Genomic DNA, 7,142 nt, shown 5'->3' on the forward strand with positions numbered 1-7,142 from the left:
GTCTGGAAGACGACTTTCCAAGGTTTCAGTCATTTTGATTTATTATATGTTTTTGATTTCTTATGTTCATTATTGTTCTGATTAAGAATATTGTTTTTCGATAACAACATAATATTTAGATATGTTATTTTAGACTTTAAACTGTTAAATTATTATGGATATTATATTGATAACCTAATTTATAAAGTAGGTTTATATTTTGTGTAAAATACTAGATAACAAAATTACTAGATTTATCTGTTCGTTAAAGTAAACAAAGAACAAGCGTGGGTTCGATATAATTCTTAAACATCTTCAAATAATCCAAATATAGAGTTATCGTCAATATAATTGCGATACAATAATTTATTACAATTTACTGTTTCATTTTTGTGATGGAAAATCACTTAATATCTTATTAATGGAGTACAATAAAACAAACGAATCGCTAATATGTATTTTATTGGCTTAATAAATAATAACATAGACGATTTTTCCACGAACGTTAACTGTTGATTTGGCCCAGTTTCTCCCTTCATCACCATGTACCAGTTAAGTGGAACTGTGGACAAAAGAAAAATAACATAAGTAAAATAATTTTAAAATTATACTCGTGTTTTAGGGGATTTTTAGTTAATGCTTAGCGGGGACTTTTCTTATCGGGGACTTTAAATTATCAAATTATAATTCTTAATGAAATAATACTGTTATCTAATATTTGGAATGGATTTAAGTCATGCACGCTTATCATTTTTATTTTCTATTTATATTTGTTAATAAATAATAAAGTTAGAGTAATCTCTATTCAGTTCAATAACATTAGATTTTTAATATAAAGAGTACCACGTTGATTAAAAATACAAACGAAATTGTAAAAATAATGCTATCACAATAATTACTAGGCCAGTTTTATTAAATTCATAGATTCTGAATTTATTTATTTCCAATCTAGTTCCATTACCTACCAATTTTCTGAGATTACTTTGACAAGACATTTATTTTTGTAATAGTTATCGATATCATTCCATTCATAGATTCTGAATTAACCTATTTATTTCCAATCTCGTTCCATTACCAATTTTCTGAGATTACTTTGTCGAGGCATTTATTTTTGTTTTTGTAATAGTTATCGATATCAATGCTACATTATAATGATATCGTTTGTTCCCTTAACAATTTGTGTTTCTATCTTCCATATTATTACAAGTAAGAGAGGTCAAACGATAGCTAGTTGCGTTCAATGATCATCATCATAAAACGAAGGACACGTAACATTGAACTCTAATAAACCGGACACAATGATAGCACTGATAACAGAGGAAGCATATCATTGCCATGGTTCGAGCTACCGGATACCAATAGGCAGGCCCACACAGAGCGAGCAGCCTAGCGAAGCAATTGCTGCGCGAAGCAGCTCGGTCTTGGTGGTCGTGTGTACCACCGATTTTTGAGCCATGTCTACACTGTCTGAGCTGTATCAAGCAGAAATTAATCCGCGAGGATGCTCGCTCTGTGTAGACTCGCCTAATGAAAACAATCACGCACGTGTCTTGATGCTAATTGGTAAATAATGGCAGCGGAAAATGATGTTTGAACATGTGACTGGAGGGACAACATTTTTAACGATTAAGACACTTAATTCTTGTGTAACAATAATCTTAACCTGCCTTCAAATTGTCAGAAGTTAACCAAAATACATAAACACATGGCAGGCAGTTAAATATCAAACTGGTTCACCCTATCGAAAGTTCCTCCCCTTTTTTTAAGTCGGTTGAAAAGACGTTAGTAAAGTAGGAATATAATCTTGAATTTCTTTTAACAACTACAATCAGCTAACATATTACTTATTCGACGTTAAACCAAGATTCACGTGGTGTGATGTTTCGACTTAGAAGTTGACTCTATTGAAGACCTATTTTACACGTGGACTTTAAGCGTAGGTGTATATAGCAACCAAATGTTACTACATATATCAAAAAATAAACTTAATTCAGATAGCAACGTGTACCTTTTTAAGCCTCTTCATATGTGTGATCTTTAGACTTTTATAATGAATTCGATAAAAATTGAACAGTTTATTCGATTGAGACCGAGACGATATTATTCATTATAGCTTAAGTTATTGATCAATATAATATAAATTTAATAAATTAGCATTGAAGCTTATCCAATTTAAATAAAATAAAGGTAATTTCATTCGGTTTGTGAATTTAGATTAATTAGGAAAATTATAATTTGTAAAGAAAAAAGCTGTGTTAATTTAAGAACAACGAGATAAAAGGTTGATCACAATTTTATAGAATTACTAGAAGAAAACTAATGCCAAAGTTTTCATCTTATTGTGGCTCTTCTTGCTATATAAATAAGATCATTTACATTAAGGGCATTTCGATTCAAAGGAGAGCCTCGGGTTGATTAAAAGCAATTTAAAAAAATGTTAAGAAACCTCGATTAAATAAATATCAAAGTTGTTCTTGACGAGGGTTATAATAGTTCCAACAATTTTTTCTAAGTTCCTATTACTTTTGTAGCCTGTAGTTATTAAAATATTAGAAACAGTAGAGTCCAAACAAATTATTCAAAAACAAACATTTGTTTTTCCGCAGTATATCCCATGTTATTTATGCATATAATAAAACGAAAAACAACGTAACAAAAACCATAACAAACTACTATTAGTTTACAAACTTTTGACCTTTTACTTTAACAAGTTTTGTTATAAATTTATATTCGTTTCTATGCAGAGGAAGGGAAATATGGAAATTATTAATATAGTATTGCGTTCTACATAATATCTATACCTAAATCAAGCTGTTATAACTATAATTACATACAATAGTAGAGATTGTTGTTTACAGATCAAAAGCAATTAAAAACCACAATTGCTAAGGTATGTCACTGATTAATAGAAATATGTATCTAGTACAAATGCGGTTTCAATATTTATATATTCTTTTAAAATTATTCTTCTAGTTTACGGCCTACACTTCGGTCTAATAACTATTGTTTTAACACCAAAAATTAGGATTTCACTCCCACTATAACTTTTAATTCTTAATCACTTCTATTCATAAATTATTTATTTCTAATCTAATTAGGGCAAGCAAATTAAGGTACCAACCTGCTTCGAAGCGAAGCGTATCAAAACTTTTCACAAAACACATCACAACACATTCCTTCACCGCTTCTCATTGTTGGAGTACACAGTGGATGAAGACGACACTGATGATGCACTACTGATTGTCTTCGATAGATTTGTTTTCTTTCTAAAACTCAATCTACCCTCCCCGCGGATCAGACGGTCGAGCGTCTGCCTCAACGCGGAGTGTTTCCTTTCGAACGGATTTGTATACATTTTGTTTAATTGGTCGTGTGCACTCTTTGAAAGCTCAGTTCAATCTGAATCGATCTGACACCGACTCACAATATATATTGACGCGATGACGCGGGCGCAGGTCAACATGTCGTCTACGTACGTCACGCGTTTTTGCTCATTAACGATCGGTTTCAATACAAAAAGTTACATGTGGATTTTCTTTTTAAAACAAACTCACATTTTTGAATCCTGTTATGGATATTGATAAATGGTAGAATGTTCAATTTATGAATGATAATTCTGCTGGTTTTTCTCCGGTCTATAAAAGTCTATTTGTTAAATGATATATACCTACTTGCTCTATGTAGAGTTATCGATACTTTTTATTTTTTGAATAACCTTTGAGGGTTTTCCTCACCTAGAGAAATTGAATCATAGAAGTAAATAAGGATTCGCATACTTTTATTACATTTTTATATTATAACCGTGATCCACTAACATAAACGACAACAACAGGAACAGGACAACGATAGGAAAGCTTTGTTAAGCTAAGCTTTTAAAGGTTTCATAAAAATTATCTATGAACATTTTAGTATAACGGATAATCCGTACAATAGGTAATATATTATAATGAAATGTAACAGAAGGGTTTAATAATAAATGTATGAATGAGCTAATTAGTTAATATTAAGATAGAGAAAACGGCTTTACAAAATGATAGCCATCATTTTAAGATTAAAAGAAATCAAAGATGAAGATATAATCAGATACACTTTAAACATTTAAGTAAACATAATGAGACTATTTGTGTGGAATTTTTTCTCCGCCGGAAACCGAACCGAAAACCCCACGTTTGTAACCCTGACGCAGTTTAAATTAAATTATATGCGTAGTGTAGTGGTTATTATTAGATTTATTATCATGATTAAATAAGGACGTCGAACGGATTCGCACGTTATCCTCCGATTGTATTATCATAATGCAATATAAATATTTTGTTTCAACAAGTAACATTCTGACGTACGACTTTAGTAATAAACTAGCGGTCCGCCCCGGCTTCGCCCGTGGTACATAATATTTACGTTTTCTCTACATAAGAACCATCCTCGTACTTCAAGGAATATAAAAAAAAAGAGTTATCGAAATCGGTTCAGCCGTTCTCAAGTTATGCGCTTACCAACACATTTTGGGATTCATTTTTATATTATAAGAAGATCTTCTTATATGTATATAAAAATGAATCGCAAAATGTGTTGGTAAGCGCATAACTCGAGAACGGCTTACGTAGAGAAAACGTAAATATGTACCGTACCACGGGCGAAGCCGGGGCGGACTGCTAGTTATGCGCTTACCAACACATTTTGCGATTCATTTTTATATTATAGATTATGCATATAAATGCATTATTCAATTAATTAGACATGACTGAAATTCAATTTTCAATTCTAATTATTAATATCAAACATATTATCTTCAACCATCAACAAAATATTGTGTTTTTCAAAATTCACACAAGAGCAATGTTCAAAAGTAGTTACCCAGATTCAAATAATACACTCGAAATTGTCTAACTTTCTGGCTCAGTGTACAGTATTTGGTCTTAAACAATATTATCTATTTAAACAAACAATTTTCACATTTTCAAAAGTAGGCCGTCATGATGCTCATATCTTTAACATATGGCTCTAATAAATTATCTTCTGTTGAACCCTTAAAGGAATAGATAAACATTATATTGAAGAAACAAAAACAAACAATATTCAAACACAATTTACAATTATTCGTAACAACATAAAAGAACTTGTAACTTCCACAGTAATTAATGAATATTTCCTTAGAGATTCCTTATTGAAAGATAGCTTCATTTGTGTTGATTAGTTTCAAATAAGAACTTATTTATCTGCTGTAATAACGAATCTATTCTAAGAATATTTTAATACTACGGACACAGGAAGTATACAGTTATAGTATTTGCGAAAAAATAATTCCATGCCTTGACCGTGAACGTGACGTGACCGGATAGACGTACCTATGTTTGTTAATTCTATTACGAATAAAGTGAAGTCATTAATTCCGTAACATGTAAACATGTGTCGAAATAATAAAAATAATATTTAACTAAACGATTGTAGATTAGATTAAACAATCAAACTTCAAAGTTATTTAAATGCGAGCGTAACCAGTTACATTAACTTTAATAATTACAAAAACAATTAACGTTCGTCACTGAACAAAACGACGTCAACATAACATACAACTTTAATTACGCACAAAATTACTAGTTTCTTTTTAGTACCTTCATGAATGAATCAACGTAGTAAACAATAAAATACCCAAAAAACACACGTAGTATTATAGTTGTTGAACATCCAAACAAATCAATCGAGTCTGTCTTCTCATAAAAAATATCATAACATGTTGACCAAAAATAGCGCGTCCGTCGTATGACGTCACGATACGTCTAAAGAAACAAATCGACTTTCCTAAACATGACACCAAAAGTCAAAACTAAAGCCTTAATGAGCTTTAACTCTCTCATTGCGTCTTGAAAGCACCGTTATAACATATATGCGCTTCTTATGGAAAAAATTGACCAAGATAATATTTCTGAATGTCTCTTCATTAAGCTTGTAGTCATTTTCTTTGTAGTATCTGATTGTTTCTTGGAGGCAAAAAAAGTACGAATTTAGAACAACATCGTGGTAATATCGATTAAAACTTAAAAAACTTAAAATTATAATACTTGTTTTCAATATTCAAACATAATTGTTTCTAAAAAACAGTGATTAATGTGATGATTTTGTTTATTATTTATTTCATCTTGCCTTTAATTAGGTTAATAAAAAAGTGGCATTTAAATATAATTATATTTATATCGATATACTTTGGTAAAACTTACTTTACAAGAAGATTTATTAATGGTTTCGTTTTAATAAATACTTGCAATGACCTTTAATATGCATAATGATTATCCCTAACGTTTAATCATAATTCATAATACAGAATATGATATAGTGTTTTTTTTTATTGTTTGTTAGAAAATTATGTAGAAAATGAAAAACTATATGTAATATTATGTAATAGTCCACTGTACACTGTACCACTTGATTTAAATATTTATTTTATTTAATTAAATATAATATTATTTGACTTTTTTGAAAATCAGAGAGAAAATAACAAAAACGTATAAAAAAATAGAAGTAACAATTGCAGACCTTTCAATGGTAGATGGAAATTCCGTAGGCATCATGACTATTAATATTTTTTTCTCGGAAATATTGATGTACTGTCTAAATATTAAAACACACACAGTGGCAGTGACTTCATCAATCATTGATTCAATATTCGCCTAAACTATTTGGTAGAGTCAATAACAATTTAGAGCTTCTGAGACAAAATAAAATGATACACTGTGCATTTTACAACATTTAATGAAGATATTTAATTAGTTCGTAGTTTTAAAAATTGGATTTACATAATAGCTGTACCTATACATAAACCATTCAAATGACATGGGTACAAAATACAATAATATCTTAATACTATTATAAAGGCGAAAGTTTGTATGGATGTATGGATGTATGGATGTTTGTTACTCTTTCACGTAAAAACTACTGAACCGATTAAGTACAATGAAATTTAGCACACATATACATAGAGGGTAACTTGGATTAACACATAGGATAGGTTTTATCCCGGAAATCCCACGGGAACGGGAACTATGCGGGTTATCCTTTGAAAACGCGGGCGAAGCCGCGGGCGGAAATCTAGTTAAATTCGTAATTTGTTAATAAATTATTCATATACTAGCATAAACAATAACCGTTACTGAACTCATACTTTCTAC

General features: G+C 30.3%; 1 long non-coding RNA gene across 1 annotated transcript; it reads right to left on the reverse strand.

Moving 5' to 3' along the window:
- Positions 1-426: 426 nt before the first annotated feature.
- Positions 427-3,510, reverse strand: LOC149485254 (uncharacterized). The gene is made up of 2 exons (XR_016316139.1): positions 3,101-3,510; positions 427-541 (listed from the first exon to the last, which is right to left on the reverse strand). It is a non-coding gene; the product is annotated as an uncharacterized LOC149485254 (long non-coding RNA).
- Positions 3,511-7,142: the final 3,632 nt, after the last annotated feature.

This window comes from Colias philodice, chromosome 10, assembly GCF_061535455.1.
Source record: "Colias philodice isolate Cphi_HAF_F1 chromosome 10, ilColPhil1 Martin Lab GWU primary, whole genome shotgun sequence".
NCBI lineage: Eukaryota > Metazoa > Arthropoda > Insecta > Lepidoptera > Pieridae > Colias > Colias philodice.